The 22,455-nt window shown below is 42.3% G+C and overlaps 1 long non-coding RNA gene across 1 annotated transcript in view; it reads right to left on the reverse strand.

The window, feature by feature from the left end:
* Positions 1-1,612: 1,612 nt before the first annotated feature.
* The window catches only part of LOC144236743 (uncharacterized), a 174,002-nt gene continuing 153,159 nt past the window's right edge, over positions 1,613-22,455 (reverse strand). Inside the window, exon 3 of the long non-coding RNA XR_013336637.1 lies at positions 1,613-1,928. This is a non-coding gene — a long non-coding RNA (uncharacterized LOC144236743). The remainder of the gene's footprint in view (positions 1,929-22,455) is intronic.

The following is a 22,455-nucleotide window of genomic DNA, read 5'->3' on the forward strand; positions in this document are numbered from 1 at the left end:
TTTTTTCAGAATGACTCAGCAGGGATAACATTTCTCCATTCCTGAATGAAGTGCTGCTCACTCTTTGAGAACAGTCCTGTGTCAACTTAAGTTACAAATAACAGCTTCAATTTAAAAGTTAAAAGTTTCTAGTTTATCTTTCTAGGCACGAAGATATCAGCTGTATTTTTATTTTTGTTAAAAAATTTGGTGGGGGGCAACTGGGTGGCTCAGTTGGCTGAGTGTCTGACTTCAGCTTAGGTTCATGATCTCATGGTCCATGGGTTCGAGTGCCGCATCGGGTTCTGTGCTGACAGCTCAGAACCTGGAGCCTGTTTCAGAGTCTGTCTGTCTGTCTGTCTGTCTCTCTTTCTGTGCCCCTCCCCCACTCATGCTCTGTCTCTCTCTGCCTCAAAAATAAATAAATCAAAAATATTTTTAAAAATTTTAATATTTATTTATATTTGAGACAGAGAGAGAGAGAGAAAGTGTGCCAGCAGGGGAGGGGCAGAGGGAGACAGAGACAGAATCTGAAGCAGGCTCTAGGGTCTGACCTGTCGGCACAGAGCCCGAGTCGGGGCTTGAACTCACGAACCGTGAGATCATGACCTGAGCCAAAAGTCAGATGCTTAACTGGCTGAGCCACCCAGACGCCCCCATCAACTAACTGTATTTTTATAAAAAGACATCTTGGAGACAGCTGAGGAAATATGTCTCTGGCATCAGGGGACTCCGAAAAAAATGGTGTTGCTGGAGCATATAAGAAAATGTCCCTGTTCTCTAAAAAGACGGTATAAGTCCCCAGAAATGTGAATGCCAGATGTCTGCAATTTACCCCCCCCCAAAAAAAACTTTGAAAACAAAGATGGAGTTCATACAAACATTAACTATCATTAAATCTAATGAGGGACGCCTTCCCACATGCTCAGAAACCCTCATAACAAAACAACTTAACAAAATGTCCAACCAAGATAATAATCAGCATTTCACCGTTTATCCAAAGGTAAGACTTCTTGTTCTTCCCCCTCTTCCTCTGGCTTCCGTTCCTCTGGTTGCTGCGCCCACATTGTCCCAGCCCTGTTCCGGTGGTCCACGACACATCAGCAAACAGAGGCTCTTCACTCTCCACATGGTCTTCCTGGAGGAGACTGTAAAATGGCTCCAGCCTGGGTTTCCCTCTGCTGAGTGGCAAACATTTGTTCCGTGGAAAGCCTTCAGCTCTCCAACATACCCTGAAAATGTCGGCTCCCTGTCCTGTCCCATGTGCCGCAGCGTCAGCTTCCCCACCTTCACCTGCAGAGAACACACACCTAGCTTTCAGTGTGTCCTGGAAGCCTCCTCTCAATATTTGTGGTTTATGTTGGAAAGTAGCTTCCTGTCCTCTCCCTGAAGATGGGGGAGTGAGGAGGTATCAGCGTTCCCCAAAGAAATCATATAACCCCCCCAATATATCTCTTGGGTAAGATAACTTCCCTCACCACAACGTTCCTCCCCAGTGATACTGAATATATCTTAATAGTATCAAACTTTTACTTTCCGTCACATGCGTTTAGAGATTTGTCCATATTTACATAGTAGGGTTTATGACATTAAACTCCATTTGTTTGTAATATTGCTAGAGAACGTTATTTTATTATCTATTGCTACAGTGGCTTAAGACAACAACATTTATTATCTCAAACGGCTTCTGAGAGTCAGGAATCCAGGACTGGTTTATTTGGGTGTTTCTGGCTCAGGATTTCCCATGGGGTTGCAATCACGACGTTGGCCAGGACGGCTGTCATCTGAAGGCTTGACTGGGGCTGGAGGATCCACTTCCAGGAGGGGTCACTTACATGGCTGAGCCTCAGGTTCTCTCAGCATATCTGGAGACCTCCATTTTTCAACAAGTAGTCTTCTCCATAGGACTGTTCAAACTATGGCAGCCAGCCTTGCCCTGAGCAAGTGATCTGAGGGAACAAGGGAAAAGTCACGATATCTCTTATGACCTAGCCTCAGAAGTGACATGCCATGCTCCTGGCATATGCTATTGGTCACATGGATCAACCACGGTGCACGTGGGAGGAGACAAGGATGTGAATACCAGGAGGCAGGGACCACTGGGGGCATCTTGGAGGCTGCCCACCTTACCTACTGACGTCATCCTGCGTGTCCTCAGAGCTGTCAGCGTAAGCTGTGACACATGGACCCATTCCCCACGGAGCTGTATTCCATGGCAGGGGAAATCCTTCCAAGGTTTTGGGCATGGCACTGGGTCACCGTGTACCAATACCGAGTAAAGTCTGTGTCTCTCAGAGATCACAGTGATAACAGCACCATTATTCTCTTTGCGGTGAGACTCGGCCAGAGGATACATTTTCCAGACAGATCCTGTTCAGTGCTTCTAATCTCCTGCCATAGTGGCCAGTGCTCTCTTGTGCCCTTACCATCAAATGTCTTATAAAAGAAAGCCCTGGGGGGCCCAGCATGCAAACATGACTGAAACGTAGCAGAGATTAGGCTCAAATCAGGGTACTCCTAGCTACTCTCTCTGAACCCTGAAGCAGCCCGGATAGGGAGCCCTATCTTCGGCGATCAGCGTGAGAAATGAGGACAAAGCAAGGAGGGGAGCGGCATTCTAGTTGGGGCAGAGAATGTCTATCTTCCCGTCACAGAACAAGAAAGCTTCAGTGGATGAGGAGAGAAGACACCAGGGGCAAAGGCACAGAGGACACGCGATATTCCTCTCTGCAGTGGACCTTCAAGGTATCTATGAATTCAGTGGTCCTGCGACATCAGGAGAAGGGAGGGGTAAGAGAAAGGAAAGTTTATTTTCTTCTTTGTTTTAAAGATTTTATTCTTAAGTAATCTCTCTACCCATTGTGGGACTTGAACCCACATCCCTGAGATCAAGATCACTCTATTTTTTTTTTTTTACAAATAGTTTATTGTCAAATTAGTTTCCACATTACACTCAGTGCTCATCCCCACAAGTGCCCTCCTCCATGCCCCTCCCCCCCTCCCCCCCACGTCCATCAGTCCTCAGTTTTTGTCAGCATTCAAGAGTCTCTCATGGTTTGCCTCTCTCCCTTTCCCCCACCATTTCCGCCCTTCTTCTCCCCCTTGTTCCTCCGTCAAGTTCCTCCTAATCCTCCTATACGTGCAAACATATGATATTTGTCCTTCTCTGCCTGACTTATTTCGCTCAGCATAACACCCTCAAGGTCCATCCATGTTGCTACACATGGCCAGATTTCATTGTTTCTCATTGCCATGTAGTATTCCATGGTATAGATAAACCACATCTTCTTGATCCATTCATCTGTTGATGGACACTTAGGCTCTTTCCATGTTTTAGCTATTGTGGAGAGTGCTGCTATGAACATTGGGGTACATGTGCTCCTATGCCTCAGCATTTCTGTATCGCTTGGGTAAATTCCTAGCAGTGCTATTGCTGGGTCATAGGGGAGTTCAAGATCACTCTATTGACTGAGGCAGCCAGGCACCCCAAGGAAAATTTCTTTTCGAGTTAGAGAGAAACTGTCTACACGGCACTTACACTAACTTAAAACAAAGAAATTATGTTTGGGTTTGCATATCAGTTTCTGACAATTTTGGTTTGTGCAAATTAGTTTCCCTGGGGTAAAAATGAGAACAGAGAGTAGGCCCCGGGCTGAGACGGTATTGCCTGTGGGAAGGTGCAGTACTGTGTGATGGTAGGTCTTCGGTACCAAAGGCTCACCATGTCCAGACTCTGAAATCTAGTTTAGCCGGCCTCCAAACTCAGAGAGACGGCATTGCTCTTTTTATTCTATGGGTGAAGAAACAGGCCTACAGAAGAGAGATAACTTGCTAAGTCGCTCTCAAAACTTGAGAGCAGGTTCATATCCAGACAAAGCTCACATGACTTCACCAGTGCTTTTCATTTTCTTTACGGACCATCCCTTCTCAGCAATACCTTTCAAATTAGTACGCTCGCTGGCCAGAAAAGAAAGAGTGATCTGAACTGATACACCCACTTTGTGGGTCCTTCTCATTTCCTGTCCTGACCTCCCCTAGCAGTGGGCTTACTGCCATTAACCTGTTCCTTCAGGTGCTGGCCAAGGTGTCGTTTCTACAGGCGCCATCCCTTAGAGGTCACGGTGAAGCCAAAAGAATAAATGCAGTGTCTTTTCAAACAGTATTTATTTGGATGAAGAAAAGTCAACCTGAGACACCCCATTGTTTTAAGAAATGAGTTTAGTTTGCACATTTTTTCCCCAATTCCTGTTGTACATATTTGGGCATATTTCTCCTTTACCAAGGTTTTCTTCTCTGTTTCTTTTCTCCTACCTTGTCTTTTGTTGGAGTCATCAAGTTTCCTTGGCTCTTTCATTGGTTATAAGTCCACATCTATTTTTGGGACTAGGTAAAACAAAAAAAATGTTTTTATTTATTTTTAAGAGACAGAGAGACAGAGCACAAGCAGGGGAGGGGCAGAGAGAGAAGACACAGAATCCAAAGCAGGTTCCAGGCTCTGAGCTGTCAGCACAGAGCCCAATCAATGTGGGGCTCGAACTCACAAGCTGTGAGAGATCATGACCTGAGCCAAAGTTGGACACTTAACAACTGAGCCACCCAGGTGTCCTGAAACTTTTTTTTTTTTTAACATCGATACCTATTTTTCTATGTACGTCAAAAGTTCATTAAAGGGGTAATCCTCCTCCACTGAAGATTTAGAATACCTTATTTTCCCTCTGCAATTTTTTCTTTCTAACTTCCGTATTGTGGTTCTCTAGTATTTTAATACCTCTATGCTTTCAACCTCTCAGTAGTTATGATTTACCATCAATCAAGGATGAGGTTTGCCAACATGTTTTACCACTCTTGGCCCACTACTGCTTCTCACAGCCAATTCTTCCTTTCTGGCTCATTTTCTTTTCTGCTGAAGTAATACTTCTGAAGTTCTTTCAAGTTGTTCTTTTTCTTTGATGTTCTGTGATAAAACTCTGACTTCTCCAGCCGAGGTGAGGATTGTCTTTAATTACATTGCTTGATGTTTGGTGTATTCCTTTAATTCTGTAAACCCTCAGCCATTATTCCTCAACTGGGCAATGTCATAGGAGTGTCGGGAGGTGGGGACAACATGACATGGGACGGTTAAGGAAAGATCTCTGAGGCGGTGATGTGGGAACTGAGATCTAAATGATGAGAAAGAGCCAGCCCCGGTGAGAAGAGTGTTCCAGACAGAAGGAAGAGCAAAGTCGAGGGCTTGGCGGGATTTGGGAATTGAAGGGAGGCCCCTGAGACTGGGGTGTGGGGAGCGGGGTGTGTGGCATGTGGCGTGTGGCGGGAGGTTAGGTTACAGCAGAGAGGGAGGCAGGAGCCAGCTACATAAGGGTTCCTGAGCTCTTCATGGGAGTTTGAGTTGAATGCAATCCAGAGGACCTCGGCAAGGAAACTTGAAGTCCTGTGGATCACATGAGGGAAGGCTTGAATGTTCAGGGTAGTATTAGATTTTTTAAAATATAATTTAAACTTTTTCCCAAGTTTATTTATTTATTCTGGGGGGGGGAGGGGGAGGAAGGAACAGAGAAAGAGAATCCCAAGCAAGTTCTGCACTGACAGTGCAAAGCCTGATGCGGGGCTTGAACTCATGAACCACGAGATCATGATTTAAAAAAAATTGTTTTAATGTTTTATTTATTTTTGAGAGAGAGAGAGAGACAGCATGAGCAAGGGAGGATCAGAGAGAGAGGGAGACACAGAATCTGAAGACAGGCTCCAGGCTCTGAGCTAGCTGTCAGCACAGAGCCCAACGTGGGGCTCGAATGCAGGAACCATGAGATCATGGCCTGAACTGAAGTCAGACGCTTAACCGACTGAGCCACCCAGGTGCCCCCAGAGTAGATTTTATAGATTAATAGCGTCAGAGACAGAATGGCTTGCTGACGGGGTTGTGCTCTTCAACACATGAAGCAATCACGACCCAGAGAAATTGGCTACTCTGCCCAAAGACACTCAATGGCAAAGATCAGATCATACACCAGAACTCCCAGTTTCTAGTCCAGATTTTGTTCTTGGGACAGCAGGAGGGAGTTGGGGTGAGTTGGAGGAGAGAGGTGAATGAGTCTGCACTTAGTTTCATTGACCACCGAGGGCTGTGCTCCTCACTGGTGCTTTAGGACACCTTGGCGAGAACTTTAACTATCTGCCTCTTGAATTCTTTAGACAAGTCTATGCTCCCTCCTTGTGGCTGAGGACACTTATGTCCTTCAATGATGCTTTGGGCTGTGTATCAGTTTAGAGCCTCGGCAGGAAACAGGTAACAACTCAAACTGGGTAATTGTAAATTAGTCCTCTTATTAAACTCCCCGCAAAGGTATGGTGGGGTTTAAGAAACCAAGTAGGATGGTGCAGTGCTGTGGGGCATGTGTTGGTGAAAACCATTGTCTTCCATAAGTCTGAAGAGGTATATTGATTTCCTATCAGTGCTATAACAAATTACCACAAATCTGGTAGCTGGAAATGGCACAAATTCATTCTCCTACAGTTCTAGAGGTTCAGAAGTCTAAAATGGGTCTCAGTGGATCAAACTCTAGTGCCATGTTTCTTTCTAGAGACTCTAGGGTAGAATAGTCTCCTTGCCTTTTGTAGTAGCTGCTTCCAGAAGCTATCTGTATTCTTTGGTTCATAGCCCCCTTCCATCTTTAAAACCAGCAATGGCTGGTTGAGTGTTTCTAATGATGCCGTTTCTCCACTTCTGACTCCTCTGGGTCCCTCCTCCACATTGAAAGGACCCTTGTGATTACATCGGGCCAAACTGGATAATTCAGGATAATCTCCTAATTTGAAAGTCAGGTGATTGGCAACCTTAATTCCATCTGCAAACGTAATACTCCCCGTGCCATACAACCTAACTTATTCACAGGTTCTGGGAATTAGGATGGGGACATCCGTAGGAGACATTATTTTGCCTACAATAAAGGGGCAGACATGAAATGGTTACTAGAACCCAGAGGATGTAGCTGTGTGCGTCATGTGACTAGAATGTGAGCTTTGGGTAGGTCCCCCAAATTAGGAGCAGTAGATATCATCTGGCCACGGTGGATCAGGAAGCAAAGGAAAGACTTATTGCACTGGTTGGGTAATCGATCCTGATTAGAATGAGGAACTAGGGTTGCTGGTACACAAGGGAATAGAAAAGAAAATTTCTGGATCTCAGGGCATTTCTTTGGGTGTCTCGTAGTACTTCTATGTCCTGTAATAATCATGGGAACTGTAGCTTCCACAACCCAGCAAAGGCAGGGAAACTAAAGAGCCCAAAGCTCTCAATCAACTTGGTCGAACCTAAATGCTGTCAAGGGATGAGGGAAATTTAGAATGGGTGTGGAGGAGAGAGGTGATGAATATCAGGTATGATCAAGGACCAGCTTTCAATAGCAAGGACACTTGTTTCTGAATTCTTCCAGGAGTCTGCAACTGGGTACCACCTTGAGGGACTCTGAGACTCATTCGGACCCAGACGTCCCTCTAGGGCAAGGAATAGGGCCTCTTGTACTCACACACACACACAAATCTCTACAATATAGTACAGGAATCAATACAATGGAGAATGAGTGGATTGGAGTGGTAGGAGGGGTGGGTTATATCTGATGCAAATTTATGTTCATCCTTAGATTTCCTCAGCACTAATAGCCTCTGAGACTCTATTCACACTACCAGACGTTGATCATCACTCTCTCCGGGAATGCTAGGTCCTTCACCTTGACCTCCACCATGCAGTTAGGCCAAACATCCACGAACCCAGAGTTTCTGGCTCCTCCCACAACTTCTAGACTTGGGTGAAATGCCACATTGGTTCTCGCTACAGAAAAGGCCACGTGACAAGCCCTGTAAGTGCTGGGAAGTTAACTTCCTGTGGACTGAGTCTCTACTAATGGAAAACAGGAGATGGGAGACTGGCAGATACATTCCCCGTCCGCTCCCCTCTCGTGGCCTGCTCTGAAGTGCCATTTCTCTCTACAGCCTGTTTGGAGCAGAACCATCTGCCAACCAGACACGCTTGCTGAGTAACCTGCTGTGATCTTGGAGGCTTCTCATGAAGTGTCAGCCAGAAGGACAACGTACCATTTCACACTTCCTCATGTCTTTTTTGCTTCCCTTCCCCTATCCTCATCTTTGTTGCCTCTCTTGTACTTCCCGAGTGGAATGGTTAATTTTATGTGTCAATATGTCTGGGCCATGGTGCCCAGATATGTGGTCGAACATTTTTCTGAAATGTTTCTGTGAGGGTGATTTTTAGATGAGATGAACATTTGACTCAGTGGGCTTTGGGTCAGGCACATCTTCCTCCATATGTGGGTGGGTCTTGTACAAACAACTGAAGGCCTGATGAGGACAAAAGGATGACTTCCTCTAAGCAAGAGAAAGTTCTATAGCAGACAGGCTTCGAATGTCAAATGCAGCATTATTTGGCCAAGACTTCCCTGGCCTCCAGCCTGCTGGCCCACCTTGCCCGTTTTGGACCTGTTAGCCCCATAATTGCAGGAGCCAATTCCTTTTAATTCATTAATTTTTAAATGCTCATTTATTTATTTATTTTAGAGAGAGAGTATGTGAGCAGGGGAGAGGGACAGAGAGAGAGAGAGAGAGAGAGAGAATCTCAATCAGGCTCCATGCTCAGGATGGAGCAGTGGCAGAGCCGGATCCCACGTCCTTGGAATCGAGACCTGAGCTGAAATCAAGAGTCAGATGCCCAACTCACTGAGTCACTCAGGCACCCCGCATGAGCCAATTCCTTAAAATAAATCCCTTCTTACATAGATATACATCCTACTGGTTGTTCTCTGGAGAACCTTGACTAATAACACCAAGTAAGGCTCCAGCTCTTTCATCCTTGCTTCAGTCTGTTTTAGAGGGAATCAGTCCACCCAAGATAAGATCCCTGCCTTTCATGGACCTGAGACTTCGGCTCCATCCCCATGTGAATATTAAAACTCCAGGCCGTAGACACTCAGGGTCTATCTCCAGGTCTATACTCCACTGATTGCCCTAGTTTCTTCATCTCTCTTACCACCCTGCCTTTAGGTTCCTTATTTCTTTTCGAGACTTGATAATTTCCTATTATTTAATAATAAGATGTCCTTTTATTAATTCCCTTTCTTTTATTCCTCAACTTATATTTTTAGTATTATTATACACTATTCAGTATCTCTTTGTATGTGTAGCAAGAAGGTAACCCTGTCTCTGTATAGCACATTGAGTGGATTTTTCTCATGCAATTTGTCTCTGTACATATCAAATTGTTAAACAATAACAAATTCTTCATATACCTGTGTGTGTGTGTGTGTGTGTTGTGTGTGTGTGTGAGAGAGAGAGAGAGAGAGGCTCACAATTTCCATTGTATGGGATTCCTTTTCACTAGCCACTTCACTAGTGTTGGATATTTAGAGTGATTTCCATTTTTACTATTAAAATTCATTTTCTGGTGAATATATTTACGGATAAAACTCTTTAGTTATGTCGTATTATGCCCCTAGTATAGATTTCAAAAAGTAGAATCACCACATCAAAGAATACAAACATTTTAAAATCTAAATCGCTCTCATCAATTATGCCTTCATGTGACTTCACTCTAGACATCCTGATTGAAGTCTGGCATCGACTTGTCTCTTTCGACTTTGATCTGTTCCTTAAGGTGAATTCTTTAGATAGCTACTCTCATCCATTAAAGATTTCTTTTCACTGGTTTAAATCTCAGAGGGCAGTCATCTGCAAGTTTTATCTTTCTGGTTGGAAGGACACAGTTGTGTTAATGAACAAAATATTCCACATGCTCTTAACATAGCTATTGGTTTGGATTACACTTTACCACCACGATATGTGTGTGGACATTTTGTTTTCGCTTACTAGAAAACATGCTTTGCAGCAACCTGGTTAAGCGTCTGAGCTCTGAGGTCAGACCTGCCTGGATACAAATCATAGCTGCCCCGCTCACTTGCTTTGTCACTTTGGCAAATCATTTACCTTCATTGAGCTTTCGATTTTTTATCTGTCAAGTGAGAATAACAATAGTATGGAACTCAAAAGGCTGCCATGAGAATTAATTGAGATAACACATTTAAAGCCCTGGATACACACAAAAGAAGGCCCGTAAAAAGCCCTCACAAATGTAGCACTTTTTAAAAAGTGTTTGTTTATTTATTTATTTTTGAGAGAGAATAAGTGGAGAAGGGGCAGAGAGAGATGGGGACAGGGAGAATCCCAAGCAGGCTCTACGCTGTCAGTACAGAACTCAATGCAAGGCTTCATCTCACAACCATGAGATCAGGACCTGAGCCGAAATCGAGAGTCTGACACTTAACCGACTGGGACACCCAGGCACCCCAGGAGCTGTAATCAACAATCAGACTTCAGCACCTGATGGATCTCCCTGTGGTCCCAGGGGTATCCTAGTGGTAGACAGTGGCCGTGGGGAGCCTGACTCACCCCCCAGGACTCAGTTTGTCATCCCTCTTTTCTGCTGCTTCTTCTTTTTTAATGTTTTTGTTATTTATTTTTGAGAAAAAGAGAGAAAGAGTGAGGGCAGGGGAGGGGCAAAGAGAGAGACACACACAGAATCCGAAGCAGGCTGCAGGCTCTGAGCTGTCAGCACAGAGCCCAATGAAAGGCCTGAACCCACAAACTGCGAGATCATGACCTGAGATAAAGTCGGACACTCAACCAACTGAGCCACCCAGGCGCCCCTCTTCTGCTTCTCACAGTACTTTACAGATTAACTAAGTGTAACATAATTATTTGTCTTATTCTATTTTCACTTTAGTCTTATAAAAAATTTTTTAGTTTTTTTAAAAGTTAAGACATTATAAATACCACTAAAGTCCCTTTTTTTCATAGGTTTTAAAAAAATTATTAATGTTCCTTTATTTTTGAGAGAGAGCGAGTGCATGAGCAGGGGAGGGGTAGAGAGAGTGCAGGGGAGGGGTAGAGAGAGAAGAGGACAGAGGGTCTGATCATGATGCTTAACTTACTGAGCCACCCAGGCCCCTCCTCCAGAACTCCTTTCATCTTGTAAAACTCAAACACTATACCCATTAAATAACTCCCATACCCCCTACTCTGGCCCTGGTGAACACCACTCAACTTTCGGTCTCTACGAAGTTGACTCCTCTAAGTACCTCCTATAAGCGGAATCATACAGCGTTTGCCTTTTTGGCAAAAAAAGGCAAAAGCCATACTGGCTTATTTCACTTAGCATGATGTCCTTAAGGTTCATCTATGCTGTAGCCCATGCCAGAATCTCCTTCCTTTTTAGGCTGGACAATATTCCAGCCTGAACATTGCACATATTTACCACATTGTGCTTATACAGCCACACAAAGCCTCTTGGGCCACCCTCTTACTCTCCATCCCCTCCCCTCATACCCAAGTCAATCATACTCATGAACTTAGTTTTGCCTTCCAGACTTAAATTTTTTTAAAATTTGAATATTTATACCCACAGAAAATGCACAGAATATGTGTGGTGTTTTGCATAATCAGTATCAGACCACATATAATATTTTGCATCTTGTACTTTTCACTTAATGTTTTTGAATTATCCATGCTGATACATATGGCTCTAGTTGCTTCATCTTAACACTGCATAATTTTTCGCTTTCTGTATCTATTTCACGTTGTATTTACCCACTCTCCTATTGATCCCTAGGATTTGAGCCCAGTAGCTTTTGACGGCTTTCCGATACTTTAAAATACATTAAAAATAATTTGTCTGTCTTTTTCAGCCCTTAGAGGGAGAGCTGGTCCTGGCTTTGTTTGTGGCTCTTCCCTCTGCAAACCAAAGGTTCAAGAATATATGCACAGAACGTTTTACAATGTCAAGCTCCAGACAAAACGTCAATAAAATTTTCTGCCAGAGAGAGAGGCAACAACATTCTCTGACTTCAATTCAGCAAAATTAGAAACAGAAATGAACTTTAACGAGCACACCATAAGTGTTAGGCACAAATCGAGACTCTTTAAACATACTAAGCTACCAAATCTCATTCAATTAACACAATAAGCCCATGGAGTAGAGGAAGTGTTATTACCCTACCCAGATGAGGAAACAGCAGTGAAATGACTTGCCCAAGTCCTCACAGGACTTTGTTGGTAGAGCAAGGATTCAAAACAGAGCAGCTGTCTGATTTCATCGTGCTTAATCATTTCATTATACTACTATATTGAAAGTATAATTAGAAAAAAAGAAATACCAGTTGCAAATTAAAAGCTAAAGAGAAAATAAGTGGATCAGAAGACACCATGGGAGATGTTGTAGCACAGAGGGGCTCCTGGCTGGCTGTCGATAGAGCATGTAACTCTTTAAAAAAATTTTTTTAAATGTTTATTTATTTCTGAAAGAGAGAGAGACAGACAGACAGACAGAGTGAGAACACAGAATCTGAAGCAGGTTCCAGGCTCTGAGCTGTTAGCACAGGGCCGGACGCAGGGCTCGAACTCACGAACTGTGAGATCATGACCTGAGCTTAAGCTGGACCCTTAACCGACTGAGCCACCCAGGTGCCCCTAGAGCAAGCAACTCTTGATCTCAGGTTCAAGAGCTCAAACACCACCCTGGGCATGGAGCCTACTTAAAATAAAGATTTAACAAATTCTTTTAAAAAGAAGATTCTGTAGCATAGAGAGGCAAAAAGAAAAGAAAGAAAAGAAGACAAAAGTAGACAAAAAGACTCAAAATACACCTACTGGACAGCTGGAAGCCTAACTTACTAAATGAAAGTAAACTACGAGGGAAGATGTCGGAAATGAGCAGCAATGGTAACTAATGAGTTTTGTAAAACATTTTCATAAATGTAATTCTAAATTGACAGTAAATTTAATAACATACTTGGTGTGTATTTTTGAAAGTGAAAGGAAATCTCTGAACAAGTGGCATCCAAAATAGGGTACATGTGCCCCAGAGGTTAGCAAGGTGATCTCTTTGTGCCCGGAAAGAAAATAGCAGAATTTTTCAGATTTATGTTACACGTGTCTATTTTTATCTCTTTGCATATATTTTACAATGTACAGAATACATTGGAAAGTGATGTATATCTATAATTTATAAATAAATGAATGAATAAATATTGCTGATGGGTGCTCAAAGTTTATTAACTGGGTATTTGAAGATTTTGGACACCATTTCTAGACAAAATAACAAAAAAGAGGGGTGCCTGGGTGCCCCAATTAAACATCCGGCTCTTGATTTTGGCTCAAGTCATTATCTCATGCTTTGTGAGTTTGAGTCCCACATTGGGCTCTGAGCTGACAGCACAAGAGCCTGTGTGGTATTCTCTCTCTCCCTCTCTCTGCTCTCCCCTGTTCTCTCTCTCAAAGATAAATAAAAAATAAGCATTTTAAAAAATAACAAAAAAGACTGGGTTCAGATTTATTCAGTGGGAAATAAAAGTATGCTAATTTGGGGGATCTTTTCTGTGAAAGAATGGAAATACCAAAAAACCCCAAAGAATTTATTACAAAATTTTATGTCTAAAAAACAGTTTAAAAAAAGGGGCACCTCAGTGGCTCAGTCAGTTGAGCATCTGACTCTTGATTTCGGCTCTGGTCATGACCCCAGGTCGTGAAACTGAGCCCTGAGTCAAGGCCTCGGCTGGGCTTGGAGCGTACTTAAGATTCTCTCTTTCTCCCTCTGCCCACCTCCTCTCTCTCTATCTCTCTCTCTCCCTTTCTTTCTCATGCACATGTGCACACAGACTCTCTGTCACTCAAAAAAAAAAAAAAAAGAAAATTTTATCACTTAAAATTTAAGGATACTCACCAAAATTAATGTAAATATCTAATACTTTCTTTTTTTATATAATTTTTTTTAGTGTTTTATTTATTTCTAGGAGAGAGAGAGAGAGAGACAGCGTGAGCAGGGAGGGTCAGAGAGAGAGGGAGTCACAGACTGAAACAGGCTCCAGGCTCTGAGCTGGCAGTCAGCACAGAGCCCGACGCGGGGCCCGAACCCACGAACCGCGAGATCATGACCTAAGCGAAAGTCGGACGCTTAACCGACTAAGCCACCCAGGCGCCCCTGTAAATATCTAATACTTTCTAAACAAGCAGAGGTAAAAAGACCAACCTTTACCAATCTGACGTTAGTGAAGAAAAGAGAGAGAATAATCAAAGAATAAGGAACAAAGATGGTGTGCGGTGGGTTGAGCCCCTAAAAGATATGTTCACATCCCAGTCCCTGGAATTTGTGAATATGACCTTATTTGGAAAAAAAGTCTTTGCGCATGGAATGAAGTTAAGGATCCCCAGACGAGATCATCCTCAATTATCTGGGTGGGCCCTAAATCCGGATCAAACGCAGGGAAAGGAATGCTGGTCATATGAAGACAGAGGCAGAGATCGGAGTGATGCACCTGGCAGCCGAGGAGTGCAGATAGCCGCAGACGCTGGGTGAGGCAAGGGACGGAATCTCTTCCAGAGAGGAGGGAACGCGACCCTGCTGACACCTGGATTTCAGACTTCTGGCCTCTAGAACTGTGAGAAAACAAATTTCTGTTTTTGTTTTTTAAGTTCGCCCCATTTTGTAGCAATTCCTTCTAGCAGCCTTAAGAAATTAATAGAGATGAGAGAAAACACAGTAACATATGGTAGAAATAAGTCCAAATTTATCGATAATCACAAGCTGGTAAACTAATCTATTCACACTAGCAGATTGGATGAAATAAAGCAATGCAAAACCCAGTTATATGCTGGTGACAAGAAGCTGAGTGAAAAAAAGTGGTTGCAAGGTTGTAAATATAAGGGTGGGAAAGATATAGCGGTCCATTATTAACCAAAGAAAGTTAGAGTAGCAACATTAAGTCAGACCGTATAAAATTTAAGACAATAAGGAATTAATGAGAATAAGAAACGATAGTACATAACTCCACCAAGTGGGCTTTATTTATTTGTAAGTAACGTTAAAATACAACTAACAAACTGGAGGAAAGTATTTGCAACTCATAGGATAGGCTACGGCCTTATTTTCCCAACGCATAAAGAACCTCTACAAATGAATAAAAAAAAGAAACTCTTAGGAAAAAACAGGCAAGGGATACGAATAGATGTTCACAGAGAACGCTCAGTTTCAGCAGCGTGGAAATGTAGTTGTCAACTATGCTGAAATACCATTTTTATTGAATTTATTTATTAAAATATTTTTATTACTGAAGTACAGTTGACATACGATGTTTTATTAGTTTCGTGTGTGCAACAGAGTGCACGATTCTGTACATTATGCAGAGCTCGCTGTGGCGCGTGCGGCTACCCTGTGGCGCCCTACTATGTTACTGGAATGCCACTGATGGTATTCCCTGCAGTACCTTTCACCCCTATGACTTATTTTGTAACTAGAAGTGTGTACCTCTTAATCACCTTCACCATTTGAAAATGATCAGATTGGTAAAGATCCAACAAGTTGACTGAACACCGGGTTAGCCAGTGTTTAGGGTGTGATGACACAGGTCCTCTCACACGTTGTAAGCAGCAGGGCAAATCGATACAGCATCTGCGGATGACAATTTGGCAATACAGAATAAAATAACACGAGCATATTCCTTCTGACCTATCGATCGCACTTCTCCTAATTTATTCTCCAGATGCAAATAAAATGATGTATGAAAAAGGCTATTAATTATACTGTTTATAAAAACAAAAGATTGACTACCCTTTAGTGAACAGTCCTAAAATACAAATACTGTGTGTAACTATTAATTATGAGGGGCGCCTGCGTGGCTCAGTCGGTTAAGCATCTGACTTAGGCTCAGGTCATGATCTCGATGTTCGTGGGCTCTGTGCTGACAACTCAGACCCTGGAGCCTGCTTGGGATTCTGTGTCTCCCTCTCTCTCTACCCCTCCCCTGCTCACACTCTGTCTCTCTCTCTCTCTCTCTCAACAATAAATAAACATTAAAAAAGATTTTTTTTAAAGAATGAGGACCCTTGCTATGTGGTGATTCCTAATCATCTCCAGTATATATTATTAAATGAAGAAAGTAATGGACAGGACAGTGTGCAACTATGCCACTCTTTTATAGTAAGGAGTTACAGCTACACAAGTACGATTTATAAATGCCCGTAGCTGCTCATACGTTCACAAAATCTTGCTGAAACGGTAGGTAAAAAACCAACTAGTAACGCTGGTTGCCACTGGAGGGGACCCCAGAGGCTGGTGGAGTGGCGTAGGAGGGAGACTGAGAATGAACGAACCACCAAAGCAAACGGCAACTACACCAAACCGCCATGATCCTCCCATCTCCACAGAATGAAAATACCTGTAGAGATAATTGGCAAAACTAAGAGCTGGTTCGTTCTTTCTTTCTTTCTTTCTTTCTTTTTCTTTCTTTCTTTCTTTCTTTCTTTCTTTCTTTCTTTCTTTCTTTCTTTCTTTCTTTCTTTCTTTCTCTCTCTCTCTCTCTCTCTCTTTCTTTCTCTCTCTCTCTCTCTCTCTTTCTTTCTTTCTTTCTTTATTGGAGAGGGAGAGAGAGCGAGAGAGAGAGGGAGGGAGAATACACATGAGCATGTGAGCACGGGGGAAGGGGGAAGGGGCAGAGGGAGACAGAGAATCTCAAGTGGGCTCTACACTTAGCACAGGAGCCCAACGCAGGGTTCAATCCCCACCCTGGGATCCTGACCCGAGCTGAAATCAAGAGTCGCATGCTCAGCTGAAGCCACCCAGGTGCACCAGGGCTGACTCTTTTAAAATGACTAATAAACTAGACAAACCTATGGGAAAGGGTGGTCAAGGAAAAGAGAGAATGTACAAATAGTATTTGGTGAGCTGTGTTCATTCTTGGCCCCACCTATTGTGTGTCAAGGCTGAGGATGACTTCCATGCCACTTAGAAAGGGTCAAGGTTTTCTTAGGAAAGGGATCACTTCCAAGGTGAGCTGTCAAGAGATGGCACGAGTCCCCTCATCTTCTCTTCATCCCACAGAAGCATGCCGAGGACTGCCTCCAGCAGTGAGGGTCTTTTCCCTTTGGGACCTTCCCTTCTTTTTATTTTTTTATTTTTTAATGTTTATTTTTGAGAGAGAGAAAGAGACAGAGCATGAGCAGGGGAGGAGCAGAGAGAGAGGGAGACACAGAATATGAAGCAGGCTCTGGGGTCCAAGCTGTCAGGACAGAGCCTGATGTGAGGCTTGAACCCATGAACCACGAGATCACGACCTGAGCTGAAGTCGGATGCTTAACCGACCGAGCCACTCAGGTGCCCCTGTAACCTTCCCTTCTTAAAAATGCAAATGTATGAGCAACCTTATCAGTGAAAGAACAAACACGTCATTTGACATCAGAAAAACTTGAAAAAATAAAAAATTAGAGAAAAGGAATCAATAGTTAATCAAACTCTGTCTTCTGCCCTCTCTCAATAAAAGCACCAGGACAAGATGGTTTTAGAGATGTGTTTTACCAGCTAGAAATGGATCATTTAAAAAAAATAGAAACTGTTTTGGAGAAGAGACAGAGAGTCAGAGAAGGAGAGACAGAGAGAGAGAGAGAACACTATATATCCCCCCAATTTTGATATACTTGTGTTTTCATTTCCAATCAATTAAAATTTTTCTAATGTCTCTTGTAAATCACTGTTGATGTGTGGGTATTTAGCAGTGTTGTTTCATTTCAAGATGTTTAGAGATTTTCCAAATATCTTTGTTATTTACTTCTAATTTAATCCTGTCGAGGCCAGAGGACTTGCTTGTAATATTTCAGTCTCGTTAAATGTGTTGGGATTTGTTTATGGCCCAGGATATGGTCTATCATGATGAATGTTTCATGTGTGCTTGGGGGAAAAAAATGTATATTCTGCTTTTGTTGCGTAGAGTGTTCTATATATGTCAATAAGGTCAAGTTGGTTGATAGTACTGTTCAGGTCTTCCACATCCTCATTGATTTTCTGTTTACTTGCTCTATCAATTACCGAGAGAGGGGTGTTGAGGTCTTCAACTATAAATGCATATTATCCTATTTCTCCTTCTAATCCTAACAGTTTTTACTTTATCTATTTTGAAGTTCTGTTTTTAGATGCATACAGATTTAGGACAGTTACATCTTCTTGCTGATGTGATCCCTTTTTCATTATGTAATGTTCCTCTTTATCCCTGGCTTTGTTCTGAAGTCTACATTTTTTTTCCAAAAACATTTAATGTTTTATTTATTTTTGAGAGAGAGATAGAGACAGCGTGAGCAAGGGAGTGTCAGAGAGAGAGGGAGACACAGAATCTAAAACAGGCTCCAGGCTCTGAGCTAGCTGTCAGCACAAAGCTCGATGTGGGGCTCGAACCCACAAATCATGAGATCATGACCTGAGCCGAAGTCAGACGCTTAACCGACTGAGCCACCCAGGCACCCCAGAAGTCTACTTTTTTTATACTAATATAGCTCTTCCAGCTTTCTTTTGAGTATTGCTTGCATAATCTCCCTTTTCCGTCTTTTTACTTTTATTTTATTTTTTTTTTAATGGACCACTTTCTTTTTTTTTTAATGTTTTTTATTTATTTCTAGGAGAGAGAGAGAGACAGAGAGACAGCGTGAGCAGGGGAGGGTCAGAGAGAGAGGGAGTCACAGACTGAAACAGGCTCCAGGCTCTGAGCTGGCAGTCAGCACAGAGCCCAACGCGGGGCTCGAACCCACAAACCGCAAGATCATGACCCAAGCGAAAGTTGGACGCTTAACCGACTAAGCCACCCAGGCGCCCCTCCATCTTTTTACTTTTAAACCATTTCTCTCTTTGTTTTTAGAATGAGTTTCTTGTAGACAACGTATTAGTTTTGTCAGAGATCTGATCATCTTTGCTTTTTAATTTGGGGTTCTCTCTGCCACTGTCCTTTACATCAGTACTAGGTGAAGGCCCTTGGAAAAAAAGCTTATGAGACACCCTGTGTCTGGGTGTCCATTGTTCTAAACCAGTGATTCTCAATCGGGGCATTTTGCCCCCCAAGGGATATTTGGTAATGTCTGAAGACATTTCTGATTATCACAATTAGGGCAGTGGTACTACTGGCATCTAGTAGGCAGATGCCAGGAATCCTGCTAAATATTCTACAATGCCTCGGACAACCTTTGACAACAAATAATTATCCTTCCCACAATATCAATAGTGCTAAAGCTGAGAAACCCCATTCTAAACTGCATGTTAACCCACACTAGGCTTTAAGGAGTTCATTAACATTTTAGCTGCTTTCTTCCTATCCACTTTTATGGCGGCCACTTCTTCCTCCCCTGCTTTAACAAAAGCAAAACAGTTCATGTATCCCATCTTTCCTTCAAGGGTCTTCTCAGTCTTCGGAATCCAGTTCGCATGGTTGCCTCAGCGTTCTGATGGAGTCTAGGAAAGTTATATTTCTGTAGATGATCTATATTTTTTCATTCCTAGGGTGGGAGTTGATATTATCTTGTGGCTTTGTGCATTCTAAGTGGAAGCTAAACTTCCATTTGTTTGTTTGTTTGTTTTTGTTGTTGTTGAGAGACAGAGAGGGAAGGAGGGCACAAGTGAGCAGGGGCAGAGAGAGACGGAAAGAGTGAGAGAATCCCACAAGGGGCAGAAAGGGAGAGACAGTGAGAGAGAGGGAGAGAGAAACGGGCTCACCCGAAGCAGGACTCAAACTCATGAGCCATGAGATCATGAGCTGAGCTGAAGTCAGATGCTTAACTGACCGAGCCACCCAGGCACCTCCCCCCACCCATCTGGTTTTTAAATAATCAATCCTAAACCAGGATAAGGTTTCAATCTCATAGATAGGAACATAGGTGTAAAATGAGGAACATAGATGTAAAAATTCCAAAGTTGTAATAGCAGTATATAGTATATACAAAATAGAGAATAGCAGCTGGAAATTGATCTCATTCAATGTTCAGAGATAGAAGGGTTAACCATTCATTCCATTATTTTCTGCAGATAAGTCCTTTTATCACACTGAAATCTGATGGCAATTAAATTCTGATATTTTTCCGAGCTACTGTACGAAGGGGATGCTGAGGGCTCTCACTACAGAGCACACTGCAATATAAGGACTCTACTGTCCACCAGTTCCGGCACAGTAGTGTGTACAAAATAAATCATGGCCATGTAGAGTTTATCCCAAGAATACAAGGATGTTCACCAACAGAAAATTTATCACCATAATCCAGTTCCTTAAAAGATCAAAGGAGCAATATGATCATCTCAATAGAAGCAAAAAACTTTTTTCTATAGGATTTAAATAAATAGGATTTAAAATCTATTCAGGATGAAAAAAAATAACTCTTAGCAGACTAGGACTAGAAGGGAATTATCTTAACACAATATGGAATCCTAATGAACATCTATAATAAATAGCATTTAAAAATGAATCCTAACTGTATTCCCATTGAAGTCAGTAATAAGACAAGGATGCCTGTAGCACCCATACTGTACAATATACTGGAGGTTTTAATCAATACAATAAAATAAGAGGAGGTTGAGAGGTAAGAATTCATAAGGAAGAGAAAAACTCAATATTTGCTGATGCATAAAATCTATGACAAGATATTGGAGTAAGTCAGCAGTTTGCTAGCTGCAAGATCAACATGCAAAATCAGTAATGTCCTACAACATAATAACCACTTGGAAAAATTAAAGAGAAAAGGTACCATTCATAAAATCTATCAGATATCCAAGAATAAAAATAACATAGAATTTGCTGTTTAAAATATATATATATAGAGAGAGAGAGTGAGCATGAGAGGGGCAGAGGGAGAAGGAGAGAAAGTATCTCGATAGGCTCCATGCCCAGCACAAAGCCCCATGTGGGGATTGATCCTACAATGCCTGGGATCTGGGATCATGACCTGAGCCGAAATCAAGAGTTGGACACTCAACCGACTGAGCCACACGGGTGCCCCAGAATTTGCTCTATCTTCATGGAGAAACATATAAAACATTTTTGAAGAATAAAATGAAGATCTGAGTAAGAAGGGAGATATCCTATGTGTGGAAAGGCTTGGTAACATGGAGATGTCCATTTGTCCCCATTTTAATTTAAGAAGTCAATGTAACTCTGATCAAAATTTCAACTGTGTTTTTTTTAGTGGAATTCATATGGAAGAATGAAACTTCAAGAATAGCAAAAACAATTTTGATGAAGAAAAAAAGGTGGGGATACTTGCCTTACTGTATATCAAGACTTATTAGGGGCGCCTGGGTGGCTCAGTCGGTTAAGTGTCTGACTTCAGCTCAGGTCATGATCTCACAGTTTGTGTGTTTGAGGCCCGCACTGGGCTCCATGCTGACAGCTCAGAGCCTGGAGCCTGTCTTTGGATTCTGTGTCTCCCTTTCTCTGTCCCTCCCCTGCTCACACTCTCTCTATCAAAAATAAATAAAACATAATTTAAAAAAGACTTATTAAAATGCTGTGGTAAATAAAATAGACATATAGACCAAGAGAACAGAATAGAGAGCCCAGAAACAAACTTTTAGATGGATGAAAATTTGGGAAATGACACAAGTGAGCTTATGTAAGTCAATGGAGGAAAGGAAGGATGAGTCAATAAATACCAATAGCATGATTGGTTTTCCACATAAGAACAAAACTATGTTTGAGGATACAAAACTGCAAAACCTTTATTTATTTTCCTATTTATTTGTTATTATTATTTTTAAAAATTTACATCCAAGTTAGTTAGCATATAGTGCAATAATGATTTCAGGAGTAGAATCCAGTGATTCATCCCCTACATATAACACCCAATGTTCATCCCAACAAGTGTCCTCCTTGATGCCCCTTGCCCATTTAGCCCTTCACCCCACCCAAAATCCCTCTAGCAACCCTCAGCTTGTTCTATATATTTAAAAAAATTTCTTTAACATTTATTTATTTTTGAGAGACAGAGAGAGACAGCGCATGAGCGGAGGAGGGGCAGAGAGAGAGGGAGACAAAGGATCTGAACCAGGATCCAGGCTCTGAGCTGTCAGCACAGAACCCAATGCGGGGCTCGAACTCACAGACTGCGAGATCATGGCCTGAGCTGAAGTTGGTAGCTTAACCAAATGATCCACCCAGACACCCTTGTTCTATGTATTTAAGAGTCTCTCACGTTTTTTCCCCCTTCCTGTTTTTATGTTATTTTTGCTTCCCTTCCTTTATGTTCATCTGTTTTGTATCTTAAATTCCACATATAAGTGAAATCATAGGATATTTGTCTTTCTCTGACTGACTGATTCTGCTTACCATAATAAACTCTAGTTCCATTCACGTTATTGCAAATGGCAAGATTTCATTCAATTTGACTGCCAAGTAATACTACATTGTGTATATAAATCACATCTTCTTCTTTAAAAAATTTTTAAAATGTTTATTTATTTTTTTGAAAGAGAGACAGAGTGTGAGCTGGGAAGAGGCAGAGAGAGAGGGAAACACAGAATCTGAAGCAGGCTCCAGGCTCCGAGCTGTCAGCTCATGAATTGTGAGATTATGACCCGAGTCGAAGTCTATGCTTACCTGACCGAGCCACCCAGGTGCCCCAACA

This window comes from Crocuta crocuta, unplaced genomic scaffold, assembly GCF_008692635.1.
Source record: "Crocuta crocuta isolate KB4526 unplaced genomic scaffold, BGI_CrCroc_1.0 scaffold175, whole genome shotgun sequence".
NCBI lineage: Eukaryota > Metazoa > Chordata > Mammalia > Carnivora > Hyaenidae > Crocuta > Crocuta crocuta.